The sequence below is a fragment of the Salmo trutta genome, chromosome 11 (assembly GCF_901001165.1).
Source record: "Salmo trutta chromosome 11, fSalTru1.1, whole genome shotgun sequence".
Taxonomy (NCBI): domain Eukaryota; kingdom Metazoa; phylum Chordata; class Actinopteri; order Salmoniformes; family Salmonidae; genus Salmo; species Salmo trutta.
Window position 1 is genome coordinate 13,309,296 of NC_042967.1, and position 20,238 is coordinate 13,329,533.

General features: G+C 46.6%; 1 pseudogene; it reads right to left on the reverse strand.

Moving 5' to 3' along the window:
- Window positions 1-10,826: 10,826 nt before the first annotated feature.
- LOC115202238 (methylmalonic aciduria type A protein, mitochondrial-like) lies at window positions 10,827-19,634 on the reverse strand (annotated as a pseudogene).
- Window positions 19,635-20,238: the final 604 nt, after the last annotated feature.

The following is a 20,238-nucleotide window of genomic DNA, read 5'->3' on the forward strand; positions in this document are numbered from 1 at the left end:
GTCGTCTCTCCTGTCAAATCGCATTGAGAGCCTACGTCATTGACAGAATGTTGTTTTTCTACTTGCACCAACACGCACAAATCACAACCACGAACAACCACACTATATTTAGCTTACGTTGATTGGACTAAATTGTTTTTGGTATCTTTTAGTTGTCATTGTATTAGACTAAGCAGAGGTGATGTTGAAGTTGAAGCAAACACAATTACCACAACACACAGGTTGTAATGTGGCTTTTTCTTCTGGATTGGCTTCCCCAGTGATTTTACCCACGCACCACTACTGCGTTGAACAGACATGTTTAGAAACAGAAACCACCATCTTTAATAGAATCCTTCCTACTTGTGGGGAGACCTGATCACTGCCTGGTTAGTAGTGTTTTAAATGATTCCATGTACTTGAGCAGCTAACGATTTCTACAATGCATTTCAATTAGCCTAATCAAATTGCGGTCTTCAATCAATTACGGGACCGCCCCATACTCGTTTGTCTTCCAATCAAGACATTGGGAATCCTACCATCAATTCTCATTTAAGAGGAGAGCGGTTCAAACAAATTAACTTGGATCGCATCCATCCAGATGTCTGGTCTAGTCGTTGTACGTGGCTACTACTACACGATAAAACACGTTTTTGGGCAAGTCGGACATCATGTATTCCCATCTTGGAATAAATGACTTGTATATCATATAAGACTGCTGTGGAGTGTGGAGATATCATCAATTAGTATTTCATGTCCACCATCCGGATCATTATACAGTAGCTTACAAGGCAAGTTAACGTTGTTCTGGAGGCAGTTATGCAAAGTGGTCACTAGCTGGCACAGCCACAATATAAACCTAACCTTAACCACACTGCTAACCCTAATGCCAAACTCTAACCTTAACCACACTGCTAACCCTAATGCCAAACCCTAACCTTAACCACACTGCTAACCCTAATGCCAAACCCTAACCTTAACCACACTGCTAACCCAAATGCCAAACTCTAACCTTACATTAAGACAAAAAAAGCACTTTTCATGTATTTTTACAATGAACCCAGTTTTGGCTATCTAAGTTCTGCCTCCAGGCAAGACTCAGGACAATAACACTGGGTGAATCAACGTTGTTTCCACATCATTTCAATGAAATTGTTGAACCAACGTGAAATTGACGTTGAATTGACGTCTGTGCCCAGTTGGAAACGTCAACCTGAATACAAGCTTACTGTACGGAATACATATTAGGAACTTCCTCATTCCTCCTCAGACCTCCCCTAGTCAAGTATCAACCCTCCTCCTCCTCAACCCTCCCCTAGTCCAGGGTTTCCCAATCTCGGTGGGGTCACGTTTTGGTTTTTGCCCTAGAACTACACAGCTGATTCAAATAACCAACTCATCATCAAGCTTTGATCATTTGAATCAGCTGTGTAGTTTTAGGGCAAAAACCAAAACGTGACCCCAGGGGGGTCCCCAGGACCAAGTTTGGGAAAGCCTGAAGCGTCAACCCTGCATTGGTCAGTTATTACCCCTGCTCTAGTCAAGCATGTTATTACTCCAACCTTGTGAAAGTGACAAACTGACGTGTTCATTTTCATAAAAAACAACTTCATATCTGGGATTTCTATTGGAGAAGCAGTTTCTGCCTATCTTCATAGTGTACTGTCTTTGCCTCAAAGGTTTACATATCTTGGTTAATAAGATTCTCAATTACACTCACACACACGTCACATATCACCATGACTACAGTAACAGAACATGATTATACCAGCATTTGTTCTGAAAATATCATGTACCAATGTCAGATAACACATCCGTTTCTTTACCAAAACAGACAGATTGGCAGAGAGCTCTACAGTCTTGAGTTCAGCCAGTCCAGATGTAGGTAGCGACCCAGGAGCAGCACAGCGATGGTTGCCAAGGTGCCCAGAGAGTCATTTAACCCTCATTGGTGAAGGGACACACAAGCTGAAGGGCAAAGTCATTTTTTCAAACTGGGCTCTTTCCATTCTCAATATCTCTGTTGTATAACAGATAAATACGGATTTTTAGAGGGATTTCTGTAATCTGCAAATGCCAGCCATGCTCTTTCATTTCAGTAAGAAGCCTGCATTCTGCTTTTGGGTGTGATTTAGGCTAATTGCGAGAAACAACGATAATCACTTCTATTGGAAACATAAAAGAGGTCAATAGCAGGAATGGCTGGACTTCAAAACTCAAATCTCATTCGTTTCTCACTGCAGTCCAACATGAAATCGACATGAACATGAAAGTAGGGCATGTACGATCTGAAAAGGCCATCCTTTCGGGAGACCTTCCTCCACCACACAAGAGCGCTCTCTCAGTCAGTTCTCAGGGCCATAGCATGTTTGGATGTTGATGAGCATGCATTCCATGGCACTGACTTTCAACAGACGCCCTGAGAGTACCCCAGGAATGGTTATCACAACAATTAGACTGACAGCTCTTTTCTAAACCAATCTTGATTTATTTTGTTTCCCTAAGATTAATGTCCTGCCTGTACAGTAAAGTTGGCTTCGGTTTTCAGTATAAAATGGGCAATCTCTCTCCCTCTCTCATAAACACACACACTGCCTAGCATGGATTCATTTAGGTGGTCATGTTAAATGATGCATACTAGCACATTCCTCTCCTTCTCTCTGACACACACACAGCTTGCTGCTGGAGGGAGACACCTGGCCCATATCCTCGTGCCAGAAAAACGCCACGTCCGGCTGTCCAGTCAGTCTGTGTCCAGTTGCCAGACCAGTGGTCCAGTGTGGCTGGCACCGGTTACCCTGCCCATCTGCCACCAGGCGCTAACTCGCCCCGTCGCCCGCTCTACCTGCTCCCACGCAACTTGTCCGGGGAGAGCGGGAAGTGGCGGTGCCCACTGCCCTGGCACGGCTCCCTGACATGTCAACGTGACGTGATGAAGCCAGCTTCGCCAGCCACGGCCACAGCTTCCTGCCCGCCTCACAGGCCTTTTACTGTGGGCCGTGTCCGCTTTGCCCCCGGAGCAGAGAGAGGAGCCAGGAACATGCCAGGGCAGTAAAACGGCCAGTGATCAACTACCAGGGAGCAGAGCTCAGCTGCCATCTTGTTACCGTAGTGGGCAGAACAGTGTCATGTTCATTAGGCATCAAACGGAACAAATATGGACTGAAACAGGGATGGACCAGTTGAACCATGTCCAATAGGAAGCACTAGTTTCTATTTTCTGTAGTAAAACGTTTTGATACGGTATACCCTGATGAATACGACCCTGGTAGGCTTAGGGCAGGGTGGAGAATGGGCTGTATCCATTACCGGCCATTAGTGAACCAATTCAAAACACACCCCTTCATATCGCATATTAAAAAGGTGCATTTTTAGGAATACAAATATTTTTTTATCATTTCATATAGCCCAATTTTCAGATTATGTTAATCAAAAATCCAGGCAAACAAGCGTGTGTAGTTATTTTAACCAGGTTTGAGTGGTAGCCTAGTCGTTTGGAGGGTCTGGTGCTTGGCTGACCCAGTCCAGCAGCGGGCAGGGTTACCTCAGGGCAGCAGCACTGAGTGGTCATTAACATATGGCCAAGGAGAGGGCAAGGCAGAGTGCAGTCTATCGGTAGTTAATAGCAACTATCCAATATAAACCTCCTCCGCTCCAGAAAGTAAAAACTAGATTACGTCCCAAATGGCACCATATTCCCTATATAGTGCACTACTTTTGATCCAGAGCCCCTGGTCAAAAGTAGTACACTATGTAGGGAATAGGGTGACATTTGGGACGCGGTCTAGAACACTTTTCACTGGTTGCCAAGGCTTTAAGTGCTGTAGCATTAATTCCTCCATCATAAAAGACACTGGGCTCAAAGTACAGTGGAATAAAATACAAGATTGTACCGTTCTTCTTCTGCTTCTCTACATGAATCAATTTAGCGCAGTCTGGGATTGTGGCGTGCAGGCAGCTGTCTGGTAGTTTTCCCTACACAGCAGAGAGAGAGTGTGTGTGTGTGTAGCTGTGGACAGGTGTGACAGGCTGACCTCTGTATGCAGCCAGGGAGGACTGAAGGAGTGTAGTCCAGCACTGCCTGTCAAAACATGGTCTGTCTGGAGCCCAGCATGGAGAGACCACTGGTTGCCCAGCATGGAGAGACCACTGGTTGCCCAGCATGGAGAGACCACTGGTTGCCCAGCATGGAGAGACCACTGGTTGCCCAGCCTGGAGAGACCACTGGTTGCCCAGCATGGAGAGACCACTGGTTGCCCAGCATGGAGAGACCACTGGTTGCCCAGCCTGGAGAGACCACTGCTTGCCCAGCATGGAGAGACCACTGGTTGCCCAGCATGGAGAGACCACTGCTTGCCCAGCCTGGAGAGACCACTGCTTGCCCAGCATGGAGAGACCACTGGTTTCCCAGCCTGGAGAGACCACTGGTTGCCCCGCCTGGAGAGACCACTGCTTGCCCAGCATGGAGAGACCACTGCTTGCCCAGCCTGGAGAGACCACTGGTTGCCCAGCCTGGAGAGACCACTGGTTGCCCAGCCTGGAGAGACCACTGCTTGCCCAGCATGGAGAGACCACTGCTTGCCCAGCCTGGAGAGACCACTGGTTGCCCAGCCTGGAGAGACCACTGCTTGCCCAGCATGGAGAGACCACTGCTTGCCCAGCCTGGAGAGACCACTGGTTGCCCAGCATGGAGAGACCACTGCTTGCCCAGCATGGAGAGACCACTGGTTGCCCAGCATGGAGAGACCACTGGTTGCCCAGCATGGAGAGACCACTGGTTGCCCAGCATGGAGAGACCACTGGTTGCCCAGCATGGAGAGACCACTGGTTGCCCAGCCTGGAGAGACCACTGGTTGCCCAGCCTGGAGAGACCACTGGTTGCCCAGCCTGGAGAGACCACTGGTTGCCCAGCCTGGAGAGACCACTGGTTGCCCAGCATGGAGAGACCACTGGTTGCCCAGCCTGGAGAGACCACTGGTTGCCCAGCCTGGAGAGACCACTGGTTGCCCAGCCTGGAGAGACCACTGGTTGCCCAGCATGGAGAGACCACTGGTTGCCCCGCCTGGAGAGACCACTGCTTGCCCAGCATGGAGAGACCACTGCTTGCCCAGCCTGGAGAGACCACTGGTTGCCCAGCCTGGAGAGACCACTGGTTGCCCAGCCTGGAGAGACCACTGCTTGCCCAGCATGGAGAGACCACTGCTTGCCCAGCATGGAGAGACCACTGCTTGCCCAGCCTGGAGAGACCACTGGTTGCCCAGCCTGGAGAGACCACTGCTTGCCCAGCATGGAGAGACCACTGCTTGCCCAGCCTGGAGAGACCACTGCTTGCCCAGCATGGAGAGACCACTGCTTGCCCAGCATGGAGAGACCACTGGTTGCCCAGCATGGAGAGACCACTGGTTGCCCAGCATGGAGAGACCACTGGTTGCCCAGCATGGAGAGACCACTGGTTGCCCAGCATGGAGAGACCACTGGTTGCCCAGCATGGAGAGACCACTGGTTGCCCAGCCTGGAGAGACCACTGGTTGCCCAGCCTGGAGAGACCACTGGTTGCCCAGCATGGAGAGACCACTGGTTGCCCAGCCTGGAGAGACCACTGGTTGCCCAGCCTGGAGAGACCACTGGTTTCCCAGCATGGAGAGACCACTGGTTGCCCAGCCTGGAGAGACCACTGGTTGCCCAGCCTGGAGAGACCACTGGTTGCCCAGCCTGGAGAGACCACTGGTTGCCCAGCCTGGAGAGACCACTGGTTGCCCAGCCTGGAGAGACCACTGGTTGCCCAGCCTGGAGAGACCACTGGTTGCCCAGCCTGGAGAGACCACTGGTTGCCCAGCCTGGAGAGACCACTGGTTGCCCAGTATGGAGAGACCACTGGTTGCCCAGCATGGAGAGACCACTGGTTGCCCAGCCTGGAGAGACCACTGGTTGCCCAGCCTGGAGAGACCACTGGTTGCCCAGTATGGAGAGACCACTGGTTGCCCAGCATGGAGAGACCACTGGTTGCCCAGCCTGGAGAGACCCCTGGTTGCCCAGCCTGGAGAGACCACTGGAAAGACACTGATAATAGAGACTGGCAAGCGGGCAGTAGGACCAGGAGAGATGGACGGGTGGAGAGAGACAGAGAACAGGGGATATTCACTTTTGTTTATTATCTAACTCACTTGCTTTGGAAATGTTAACATATGTTTCCCATGCCAATAAAGCCCCTTGAATTGAATTGAGAGGAGAGAGAAGGGACAGGAGTGAGAGATAGGAAGAGAGAGGGGGAGTGAGGGACGGGTAGAGAGAGAGAGGGGTATAGAGAGGAGAGGGGGATGAGGGCTAGTGAGAGACTACAGCCAGAGATAATAAGGGAGAGCTAGTAGCTTAATTTTCACCCTACATATCACTGATCTAGGACACAGCCTCCCAAGGCAGAGAGCTGAGGCAGAGAGAGAAGAGATGGGAGGGGAGAGGCAGAGAGGGGGGGAGAGAGAAGAAAGGGGAGAGGCACAGGGGAGGGGGAGAGGCAGAGGGGAGGCGGAGAGTTGCCAAGCCAGGACCTCTCTGCCTGGGTTGATGTCTCTGTCTCTGCCAGAGAACACTGAGTGCTAACAGATACACACCAGAGGGAGGAGACCGGGTCCAAGACGTCCATCCACCTTCTGAAAGATGCACTGTGTCTGCCGGGTCTCGTCGGACCTCCTTTTGTTTAAACAAGACATCTCAGTCGCTCAGGTGTTATTCCAGACATTGTCAGAGGAGTAGAGACCGATTATTGGCCCGCAGTAATCGAACAGCTGAATTCACTTAGGCCCAGAGGAGGCACAGCCAGGCCAATTAGACTGTGGATTAAGAGTGATTGCCTTCTGTGTCCTGAGGTGGCGCAGACTGGCACTGGCTGCCATCTTGAGAATCGCTTTCATTAGGTTATATTATCATGGCGGCTGCTGGCTATGCTAAGATAAGCTAACACACACGCGCAAACGCTAAGCACCACCGGCTTTTAAAAAAGAATGGACCCTCCCTATCATGTATTTTACCTGGAGTCTGGAGTGGATTTTAAGATTTTAACAACGCAATCGAGGTGGGTGATGGGTCGGTAGTTTGGAGTTTTGGCTGGAAAGGGGCAGCGTGAGAGGACCCTTTTTCCTGACCAGACTAGCCAGGGTGGTTTTTTTTTATCAGGCAGTGCGCGGGGAGCCTAAGCAGCTGGATTTCATTAATTGAGAGCTGGCAGCAACGTCTCTCTCTCCATCCCTCTCTTTTACAGCAGTGGTGACTTACACAGTGGGATTCATCCTTCTCTCCCGCTCCGATATCATCTTCCAACCATAACTACAAATAATTATTCACTCAAATCCATTACTAGAGGTCAACCAAGTTCCCCCAATCGGCTTCTAAAGTCCAATTACTGGGCGCCAAGGAAGGCTCCTTCTCTCTCTCCCTCTCCATATGTAGATCATTGTCCACAGGCCCATAGGCAGCAGGCAGGCGGGCGAGCAAATTACACACAGCAAACACAGGTCTGTGTGTGAAAGAGAGGAAGAGAACATTAGTGTGTGGATGAGAATGAGTTTTTCTCAGGTGCTTTAATAAAGGGGGAGACTCACACTAGCTGACCACCTGAGAGGCCCCGTCATACTATTTACCACTATGATCTGCCTACTAGGTTCTGTAGAATGACTATACCCCACTCTACCACAATGATCTGCCTACTAGGTTCGGTAGAATGACTAGACCCCATTCTACCACCATGATCTGCCTACTAGGTTCGGTAGAATGACTAGACCCCACTCTACCACCATGATCTGCCTACTAGGTTCAGTAGAATGACTAGACCCCACTCTACCACCATGATCTGCCTACTAGGTTCAGTAGAATGACTAGACCCCATTCTACCACCATGATCTGCCTACTAGGTTCAGTAGAATGACTAGACCCCATTCTACCACCATGATCTGCCTACTAGGTTCAGTAGAATGACTAGACCCCATTCTACCACCATGATCTGCCTACTAGGTTCTGTAGAATGACTAGACCCCATTCTACCACCATGATCTGTCTACTAGGTTTTGTAGAATGACTAGACCCCACTGAAACTGGTAGTGAGACACCATAAAAACTAGCCAATCAGTGTCTTATCGTCCATATGAAGACACCCTATAGATAGATTAACCCTACGCTCCATCCTACACTCCTTATAATATAACATGTCCCCCAGCCACTAGGGTTCTACTGCTAGAGCAGAGAGAGATGCTATGGTGTAATGAGGCGGTTGCTTAGAGGGTGAGCACACAAACAACAAAAAGCACAAATCACACACACGCACACGCACGCACGCACACACACACACACACACACACACACACACACAATCCTCTCTACTCTCTCCAGTCCACTCCGTCCCTACTAGTGACTGTGGGTCCTTGGATCGTTTTACAGCAGTCTTGAAACTGAGCTGTGAGCCTGAATGAAATGCTTCACACACACTCATCTGTCATGTGAGAGAGACGGCAGAGCAGCCAGCCGAGTCGGAGCGACCCGGGCGGGAGGAGTGTGTGTGTGTGTCATGGAAGGAGGAGGGCAGTGTGTGTGAGGGAGTTATGTGTGTGTGGAGGGTTTGTGTGTATGAAAGAGGGAGGTGGGGATGGTGTGTGTGTGAGCAGGGGGGACTGTGGGGAGACAAAGAGAGCCAACACAGCAGGGAGGGAGAGGCTTTGTGGATCGGCAGACCATGACCAGCGGCCACACTATATATATATATATACATACACACACAGAGAGAGAAAGAGCCCAGCGTTAGCGTGGTGGGAGGGCCCAGGTGACATTTCATTCAGTGTCACGCATCCCACTCTCTCTGATCAGAGTAGACAACATGCCCAAATACAACACCAGCAGAACCCACAACAAAACCACCACCACCTCGGGGTTATTTTCAAACCTTATCACTGAAGCATTGCAGATTTCCAGATAGAAATGGAAAGGTAATTTGCGATTGAGCCGACATACGTAGCGTTTACCGTCTCCGCCAACTTGGGAACATTAGCCTTTCAATTTCAAATTGGGCTTTAGTGCTGAATTTCCGCGATACGGATTGAATAGAGCCCCAGGTCTCTGTCTGGTGCTACACACGACAAGTTACCACGACAATGCTTTACACTAACCATTCATCATTCTAAGACATGGTTCTGTACACCAGCAACACCAACAACAGGCTGCATAGGTCTGTCACCACAACAATTCCTACACTACCATTTCTAACAATAAGACTTGGTTGTCTTTATTCATAGAAACAACACACATCGGAATGTGACTGTCATGTCGCTACGACAACGCTCTATACTGCTAACCATTCATAATGATTCCATTGTTATGTAATTAGTCATCATTTGCAGATGTTGTCTAGTGGAGCTGGGTTTGGACTGCAATTAAACACCATTTCAAATATAGAGGCGCTTGTGTGTTAGATGAAAATGTGGGGATGGACCACCGCTCTGACGGACAGAAAAAACATCAATCGAAGTCTCGAGAAATAGAAAATCCCCCTCCGACCCCATCAAAGACCGTGTCCATGTCCTGTGCTTACATTAAAGAAATGTCTCTAAATGGTAAACACATGTGGACTGGTCTGTGTTTGGGCTAAAATGGCTGAACATGATACGACAGCATTTGAGTTAATCTTTCCACTGAGAAACCGCATCAGGGTGTTTACACTGAAGCCTAGTGTACGCTGTGTGTGTGTGTGTCCAGAGATGAAGCTAGGACTGACTGTTCCCTAGAGCTGTACAGTGTGTGTGTGTGTGTGTGTGTGTGAGAGAGACAGACAGCGTGATGAAGGGTGTTACTCAAGCCTAATGAATCCATCTGCATTCAGGGGGCAGTCTTCCTCCAGGCGCAGACAGGAGCAAACGACTGCCAACCTGCGAACAGAGAGACTCTGGAGGCTGGGGCTCACTCCTCCGGAACAGACAGATGTAAACGATCAAGGAAAGATTGAAGTGGATGGAATAATCAGGGGGGACTGGGACGGATTTGAATAAGAATCTAGGCATTCTTTCCTAACAACAAACATAGGTTTGTGGCTATGGACTGCAGCATAGAAGCAGTTTTCTCCCCACTATGTACAGACTGTCCTTTACACTGGCGCTGTACAATGAGGGCAATTCCCACGGGTTTAAAAAAAATATTATTTACACAGAGGTTGATGCCTACTGCGCCCTGGGCTGGTGTAACGGACACTTTATGATAATACTATTGTCTCTTTGATCATTCCTCTGCCCAGCGGTAGGTAGGTAGCCTAGTATCTGCTAGAAGCCAGGCTCTGACCGGCTTGGAGGATGGATGTGAAGGATTACCATGGTGTCCTCAGAGCTCCAGGGAAGAAGGATCTGGTGTCCTAGCAGCCTCTCTGTGACCTGTCACCCAGCACATCCTGAGGGGAGGAGCGGTGGAGGCTGGCTCTCAGGCCAGTCATTATGATAATGGTTTAGATGAGGTTGTGAAGTTAGGGGGACATCTGGTGGTCAAGAGGCATCCTTGCAAAAATGTGGTCATTTTGTCTGGATTAAATGTAAAACTTTACCAGGACAACGGGAATGATATGACGCTTATATTAAAAGTTGTCGTGTTCAGAAGCTTCCTTGGTTCAGTAGCTACGTCCCCACACAAAGCTTCCTAGCCCTGGTTCAGCAGCTACGTCCCCACACAAAGCTTCCTAGCCCTGGTTCAGCAGCTACGTCCCCACACAAAGCTTCCTAGCCCTGGTTCAGCAGCTACGTCCCCACACAAAGCTTCCTAGCCCTGGTTCAGCAGCTACGTTCCCACACAAACATTTCAGCAACAGAAAAACGCCCACAACTATCTAATTCATTTCATAATTTATTCAACTCATTGATTATGATAAAATCTATCAAACTGCATCCATTGATAGTCTTCAAGTATAAACCGATAAACTGCAATGTCAAGTCTCTTGTATGAGTAAGTAGGTCAGTGTTTCAATTTGAAGGCAGTGTGTTGTGTGTGGGATTGGGAGGGGGACCAAGACCTAGAATTCCTTCCCGTCTCATCACCAATCAATCATCCTTACAGAGCAGTGATCTGAGAGACAAGGCGAGAAGAGTAATCAATATTACAGTATATGAATAATGCTGTTGGTATTAGATCTCCACTTCAGCTAGGTCACTGTGAGGAGGAGGATGATGAAGAAGAGGTGAAGGCCTTCAGTAACAGATCAGCCGCCAGGCCCGGTGATATAGCTCCCCTGGTGACCCTGTCCTCTAGCTGGGGTAGCTCCCCCCTGACGGCAGGGTGTTCCTGGAAGTGCCTCAGGACATTCTCCTGGATCAGGCTCCACATCCACACCTTGTGCTGGGCCCTACGTCTGTCCTGGAAGTCCCCGCTGGACAGGGTGGCTGAGCGGAACGCCTCCATCTTACCCCACAGCTCTGGTACACCCTCGCCTGTCTGGGATGACACACGCACTACCTGGTGGGGAGAACCACACACACACACACACACACACACACACACACACACACACACACTATGGTTAAGGACCAGTGAGCACACATACACACAGCATGTTCTACTATCCTTGTGGGGACCTAAAATGTATTTCAATGGAAAATGCAAATTTTCCCTAACCTTAACCCCTAAGCTTAAAATAGCCTTTGTCCAAGTGGGGATGTGGGAAATGGCCCCACAAGTGAGAATTTTCCTTGTTTAACTATCATTGTGTGGACTTTTGGGGTTTTCAGTACCCACAAGGATAGTAATACAAGCCCCCCCCCCCCCCACACACACACACATACACATACACATACACACACACACACACACACACACACACACACACACACACACACACACACAGTGCATACAGACATACATATACTCTCACATACAGTACTAGTCAAAAGTTTGGACACACCTACTCATTCAAGGGTTTTTCTTTATTTTTACTATTTTCTACATTGTAGAATAATAGTGAAGACATCAAAACTATGAAATAACACATATGGAATCATGTAGTAACCAAAAAAGTGTTAAATAAATCAAAATATATTTTAGATTCTTCAAAGTAGCCACCCTTTGTGTTTATGACATCTTTGTACTCTTGGCATTCTCTCAACGAGCTTCACCTGGAACGCTTTTCTAACAGTCTTGAAGTAGTTCCCACATATGCTGATCACTTGTTGGCTGCTTTTCCTTCACTCTGCGGTCCAACTCATCCCAAACCATCTCAATTGGGTTGAGGTCAGGTGATTGTGGAGGCCAGTTCATCTGATGCAGCACTCCATCACTCTCCTTCTTGGTCAAAAAGCTCTTACACAGCCTAGAGGGGTGTTGGGTCCTTGTCCTTTTGAAAAACAAATGATATTCCCACTAAGCGCAAACCAGATGGGATGGCGCATCGCTGCAGAATGCTGTGGTAGCCATGCTGGTTAAGTGTACCTTGAATTCTAAATAAATCACAGTGTCACCAGCAAAGCACCCCCACACCATCACACCTCCTCCTCCATGCTTCACGGTGGGAACCACACATGTGGAGATCATCCATTCAACTACTTTACGTCTCACAAAGACGCAGTGGTTGGAACCAAACATCTCAAATTTGGTCTCATCAGACCAAAGGACAGATTTCCACCAGTCTAATGTCCATTGCTTGTGTTTCCCACCGGTCTAATGTCCATTGCTTGTGTTTCTTGGCCCAAGCAAGTCTCTTATTATTATTAGTGTCCTTTAGTAGTGGTTTCTTTGCAGCAATTGGACCATGAAGGCCTGATTCACACAGTCTCCTCTGAACAGTTGATGTGAGATGTCTGTTACTTGAACTCTGTGAAGCATTTATTTGGGCTGCAATCTGAGGTGCAGTTAACTCTAATGAACTTATCCTCTGCAGCAGAGGTAACTCTGGGACTTCCTTTCCTGTGACCGTCCTCACGAGAGCCAGTTTCATCATAGCCCTTGATGGTTTTTGCGACTGCACATGAAGAAAGTTTCAAAGTTCTAGACATTTTCCGGATTGACTGACCTTCATGTCCTGAAGTAATGATGGACTGTCATTTCTCTTTCCTTATCTGAGCTGTTCTTGCAATAATATGGACTTGGACTTTACCAAATAGGGCTATCTTCCGTATACCCCCCTACCTTGTCACAACACAACTGATGGGCTCAAATGCATTAAGGAAAGAAATTCCACAAATTAACTTTTAACATGGCACACCTGTTAATTGAAATGCATTCCAGGTGACTACCTCATGAAGCTGGTTGAGAGAATGCCAAGCATTTGCAAAGCTGTCATCAAGAGAAAGGGTGGCTACTTTGAAGAATCTCAAATCTGAAATATATTTTGATTTGTTTAACACTTTTTTGGTTACTACATGATTCAATGTGTGTTATTTCATAGTTTTGATGTCTTCACTATTATTCTACAATGTAGAAAATAGTACAAATAAAGAAAAACACTGGAATGAGTAAGTGTGTCCAAACTTTTGACTGGTACTGTATGTGAACACACACGTGTGGACCGCCATGTAGTTGGTAATCAATCCCCCCATATGCCCATGCAGGCACAGTGACACACCACAGATATCACACACCCAGTGGGGTCTCTGGATTCCCATATTCACCTCAGGCCTGTTCAGACAACACCAGTGATTTAAGGACTAAACAACTCAGTATTGACCAGTGCTTGAATGAGAGTGACGGCACTACAAAAAGGGAACTGTGTGAAGTCATATCTCAATGGTACAGTACACTATCAAGCTGTATTCTATCTAGTCATTTCTAAATTGGGCTATTCACAATTCAAGTGTGAAATGTGTTTCTGACATAGGGAAATACTGTAGAAATGTCTTACAAAGCTACAGTCAAAATGATTAATCTGCTAGAAGGGAGCCTTCCTGAACCTAATATTGAGATATGGCAGACGAGGAATCATGTGGAGACCCATTAAAATCCCTGTGGTGGATATCTCCTGTCCTGAAGTCAGTGTTGCTGCCTCTGGTACTAGTGGAAAGAGGAACAGGGCCAGAGAGCGAGAGAGACAGAAAAATGGAGACAGCAAAACAGAGAGAGATGAGATAGATGGAGATGAAGAGAGAGAGAGGTGGGGAAAAATAGAGACAGAAAAACAGAGAGAGTGAAAGAGAGAGAGAGAGAGAGAGAGAGAGAGAGAGAGAGAGAGAGAGAAAAAATTGGAGAAAGAAGAGAGAGAGACAGAGCGAGACAGGTCTGGGAGTCTTTCATCTGAGTGGGTGGGCTGCTAATCAGGAAAATACATGACACAGCAGCTCTCTATTCAGAGTGGGGAGGAAAAGGGGGATGGAGGGAGAAGGGTGGGTGGGTGGCGGTAGGGGACTTTGGCAGGGTGCCAGGTGGGCAGATGCTGCATCGGGCCGCACGCAGTCGGTCTGAGACAAAGAGACAACGCTCGGCCCAGGGCGGGGAGACATGCAGAGAGCACCCCCTCCCCACCCCGGGAACACTGCGACAGACTAGAGTGCCCTGATGATGACATCACATTATCCCCCTCCCCCGGGTCAGCTGACCTCGCTGTGCAGTGGGACGGCCTGTCGGCTCTGGTGATGTGTGGGTGTGGAGAGTTAAGGGCGGCAAAAAAGGATTTTCAGGGGAAATGTAACACAGCTCTCCAATAGAGGATATGAAGAAGAATATCAGGTTCCAACCCCCAGTTACCTGGAGTTTGAGGAAATATGAATTTTTTCATGTTTTGCTATTTTTTTGTCACATGTATTTTTGTAGGTATGCATTTATTTCTCATTTCTCATTATCTGTTCGTATTTCTTAATTCTGTGCGTATGAAAGTATGAGCACAAACTTACATAACCCAACACTAACCCCATTCCAGGTCTTGGACTTCTTCCTGAGCAGCTATTTGAAGCACTTTTATATATATAAGTTTAACCCCTTCGCACTACCACTCAAACAAAATACATTCAACCCAATACAACCCACCTTAGGGTTCCAGGACTTTGATTTCTTCCTGAGCAGTTTCAGAGCGCTGGTATACTCTGCCTGGATTCTCCTGGCTGGAACTAACAGGTTTAGAGACCACCACCAGGTCTGCCTTCTCTAGGACGCCTCGCTTAATGCCCTGGCAATGGAGAAGACACACACAGATTCAGTACGGTGCCCTGAACTTTAGAAAATGTCCCTAGACGGCTACCACCCGGTTACTCAACCCTGCACCTTAGAGGCTGCTTGCCCTATGTACATAGTCATGGAACACTGGTCACTTTAATAATGTTTGCATACCGTTTTACCCATTTCATACGCCTCACAAGTCCTCAACTAGCAGCTTCATTAAATAGTACCTGCAAAACACCAGTCTCAACATCAACAGTGAAGAGGCGACTCCGGGATGCTGGCCTTCTAGGCAGAGTTGCAAAGAAAAAGACATATCTCAGACTGGCCAATAAAAATAAAAGATTGGCAAAAGAACACAGACACTGAACAGAGTAAATCTGCCTAGAAGGCCAGCATCCCGGAGTCACCTCTTCACTGTTGACGTTGAGACCGGTGTTTTGTTGTTACTATTTAATTAAGCTGCCAGTTGAGGACTTGTGAGGCGTCTGTTTCTCAAACTAGACACTAATGTACTTGTCCTCTTGCTCAGTTGTGCACCGGGGCCTCCCACTCCTCTTTCTATTCTGGTTAGGGCCAGTTTGCGCTGTTCTGTGAAGGGAGTAGTACACAGCTTTGTACGAGATCTTCAGTTTCTTGGCAATTTCTCACATGGAATAGCCTTCATTTTTCAGGACAACAGTTTTCAGCTGTGCTAACATAATTGCAAACGGGTTTTCTAATGATCAATTAGCCTTTTAAAATGATCAACTTGGATTAGCTAACACAACGTGCCATTGGAACACAGGAGTGATGATTGCTGATAATGGGCCTCTATACGCCTATGTAGACATTCCATTAAAAATCAGCAGTTTCCAGCTACAACAGTCATTTACAACATTAACAATGTCTACACTATATTTCGGATCAATTTGATGTTATTTTAAATGGACCAAAAAAAAGATTTTCTTTCAAAAACAAGGACATTTCTAAGTGACCCCTAACTTTTGAACAGTAGTGTACATGAGATTCTTAAAAGTAGCCACCCTTTGCATTGATGACAGCTTTGCACACTCTTGGCATTCTCTCAACAATCTTCATAAGGTAGTCACCTGGAATGCATTTCAATTAACAGGTGTGCCTTGTTAAAAGTTCATTTGTGGAATTTCTTTCCTTCTTAATGCGTTTGAGCCAATCAGTTGTGTTATGACAAGGTAGGGGTGGTATGCAGAAGATAGCCCTATTTGGTAAAGACCAAGTCCATATTATGGCAAGAACAGCTCAAATAAGCAAAAAGAAACTCACAGTCCATCATTACTTTAAGACATGAAGGTCAGTCAGTCCGGAAAATGTCAAGAACTTTGAACGTTTCTCCAAGTTCAGTCACAGAAACCATCAAGCTCTATGATGAAAATCCCAAATAAATGCTTCACAGAGTTCAAGTAACAGACATCTCAACATCAACTTCATGGTTGAATTTCTGCAAAGAAACCACTACTAAAGGACACCAATAAGAAGGGACTTGCTTAAAAGACAGTAACACGAGCAATGGACATTAGACCAGTGGAAATCTGTCTTTGGTCTGATGAATTCAAATTTGAGATTTTTGGTTCCAAACGCCATGTCTTTGTAAGACGCAGAATAGGAGAAGGGATGATTTCCGCATGTATAGTTCCCACCTTGAAGCACAGAGGAGGTGGTGTGATGAAGCTTTGCTGGTGACGCTGTGAGTGATTTATTTAGCATTCAAGGCACACTTAACCAGCATGGCTACCACAGCATTCTGCAGCGATATGCCATCCCACCTGGTTTGTGCAACAGGACAATGACCCAAACACACCTCCTATCGGTGTAAGGGCTATTTGACCAAGAAGGAGAGTGATGGAGTGCTGCATCACCTGACCTCAACCCAATTGAGATGGTTTGGGATGAGTTGGACCGCAGAGTGAAGGAAAAGCAGCCAGCAAGTGCTCAGCATATGTGGGAACTACTTCAAGACTGTTGGAAAAGCATTCCAGGTGACGCTCGTTGAGAGAATGCCTAGTGTGCAAAGCTGTCATCAAGGCAAAGGGTGGCTACTTTGAAGAATCTCAAATATATTTAGATTTGTTTAACACTTTATTGGTTACTACATGATTCCATGTGTTATTTCATTTGTTTTGATGTCTTCACTATTATTCTACAATGTAGAAAATAGTAAAAATAAAGGAAAAAAAAACATTTAAAAATGTAATGAGTAGGTGTGTCCACACTTTGATAGAAACGACATCTGCTAAATATGTGTATGTGACCAACACGATGTGCTTTGAATCAACTTTATTGATCTCCAGAGGGGAAATTGGATGTAAATCTTATGTCTATACGTCTAAGCTGATTGATGGACAGTGTGACAGTCTGTGATCCTGTTTGAATACTTACGTGCATCCTGAGACAGGATATGTGAAGACAACAGGGTGGAAAGAAACCATTTTGTTTCTTTTCCAAATATGAAAGGAGTGAGGAATCAGGGATGTACTTTAAAGCCAGTTGAACTAAGCTCACAAGACACTTATATTCATCAAGAATCAATGGATATATTATTCATTTAAATGATCAAAAATGTCTGTAAATATCAGAAGATATTCAATGTCACAAGATATTCACAGGCTCTTTAATGGCATTGTAACAGGGGAGTGTGATGGTGATGCAGGTGCAGCCTGTCTGACCTGTAGTTCATCGCCCCCTGCTGGTGGGATCAGCAACACAAACATGTCCACCATGTCAGCCACAGCAAACTCTGACTGGCCTACGCCTGAGGACACAACACACAATGAAACCAAGTATTTATGAAACGCTAGCTACCTTAGGAATTTTATTAACAAACTATGAGCTATGTTATATCATTTCATCATTTCATCCTTCATGCCATTTAGACTTTATAAACCACGTAATGTGGAAGATGCAAAGCATGAATCACAATGAGATTAAATCTGGTTCAATAAAAACTGTGCAGGTGGGCTATCCCAGGTGAAGATGTGTCCCTTCTGAGGCTTTTAAAACAGTCAACTCAACCGTTGAGTTCCTCACCTACAGTTTCTACCAGAACGATGTCGTAGCCGCCCCCCTCACACAGTACTATGGCCTTATTGGTGGTCCGGGTGACTCCTCCCAGTGTTCCAGTCCTGTGAGCATCTTCCCCACCACCTCAATGAAGGTGGACTTCCCAGCTCCGGGTGGGCCAGACAGACCTACAGACAGACGTCACCTCACAGAGATCAAACATGCACGTACACCACGCCCACACTCTTCTCCATATGGTATTTTAGACTTAGCTACCTCAAGTGTAGGAGTACAAAAATCTTCAATAAAAAGCCCACATTGCAGCCACCAATTCAAGCGGTCCAACTCTAAGGACTCTGCAAGCCACTAGTTCAGATGTTCACATGTTATTAGGTCTGTGTGCATTCTGTGTACTAGGCATAGACCCACAATGTTGAACATAACAAATCCACATACTAACCCACTCTGAAGGCCAGGGGTTTCCCTCCGTTCTGTTTCTCCTGCTCCTTCCTGTAGGCCGGTACTCTCTGCAGCAGGACCTGGGCCAGCTCTTTCTTCCTGGGGTGCTGGGTCTCCACCAGGGTAATGGACTCAGCCAGACTGGCCCACTGACCTGAGATCAGTCCTTCATACAGCTTATTCAACAGCCTCTGCTCTGGTGGACTTAGCTCCTTGATGTGGCTGAGGGTGGATTCCACACACATACCGCCAATGTGTTGAGAGTTAAGCCCAGGGAATGATGGGGTACAAGGGGTACGAGTGCAGGATGTTGGGGGTCGCCGGCGGAGGAGGCATCGGCCCCATGTTGGGGTGACAGTTCGTAAGGGGGAGGACAGGCTATGGAGAAGGGAAAGAGTACTGAGGGTCCCATGATTGTCTGGCACTGGTCCCGTCTCTAGGGGAGAGAGTCTGATGACGTAACGTTAGATAACAGGCATTCAATAGAGGTTTGTGACACATTTCAGTTCATTCAACAAGACAGAACCAAAACAAAGCTGATGCTGATTATTCTATGACACTCGCTTTGGGCTATTTGAGGTTGTGGCATTCAGGAGCAAATTCTGCCAGTAGAAACGAATGGACATATGCATACATACAGTACATACACCGGTAACTGACTGACAAGCAGCCATATAGCTGATCAGTTACAAAACGTATACAATGGAGAACTCACTTTGATAGCTAGCTATTTGTACATAAATCTGCTTCGTTCATCTTTGCTGTTGTCCTCTACTATTGCTCCAAACACTTTCATAACTGAGTATTAATTTTTGGAATAAAGAAAATAAGGATAATCCTGTCATTTGATACACCAAAACAACCACTCGTTGAGCTACCAGTGTTTTGGTCGTCACTAGCTACCAGTCAGAAACTCCGCCCATTTCTACAATTTATCTTCTTAAAATGTGATATTAAACCTAACATTGACCCTAACCTTAACCACACTGCTAACCTTATGCATAGACATAACCTTAAAGTCAGACCAAAAAGCACATTTTTATTTTCATAAATATTTTGACTTCGTGGCTGTGCTATCTAGTGAAACCCAGTGGGTATTGTTTTTTTTTGCTTCGTTCACTTCCTACTTCCTGTGACTTTGAACACCACCCCTTTCTAGAAAAGTAGTACTACTCAAGGCCACGCGGTGGTAGCAGTTAGTCGTGGTTGAGCTCTTGCCTTCACAATTCACTCAAATTGAAATTCAAAGGAATCATAACTCTTACACAATTTTGCATGTATTTTGTAAGATTTTTCCATTTTCAGCCAGTGTGGCCATACAATTTCACGTTAGTGTCTTGAGTTGTAATATTTTTGTGGGTGCTTATACAGTTCATGTCCTATTTCACACAGGAACACATGTATTAAAATCAAATCAAAGTTTATTTGTCACGTGCGCCGAATACAACAGGTGTAGACCAATACAGATAGCCCGGTTAGCCAATGTGCGGGAGCACTGGATGGTCGGCCCAATTATTTTTTATATTTTTTATTTCACCTTTATTTAACCAGGTAGGCAAGTTGAAAACAAGTTCTCATTTACAATTGCGACCTGGCCAAGATAAAGCAAAGGAGTTCGATACATACAACAACACAGTTACACATGGAGTAAAACAAACATACAGTCAATAATACAGTAGAAAAATAAGT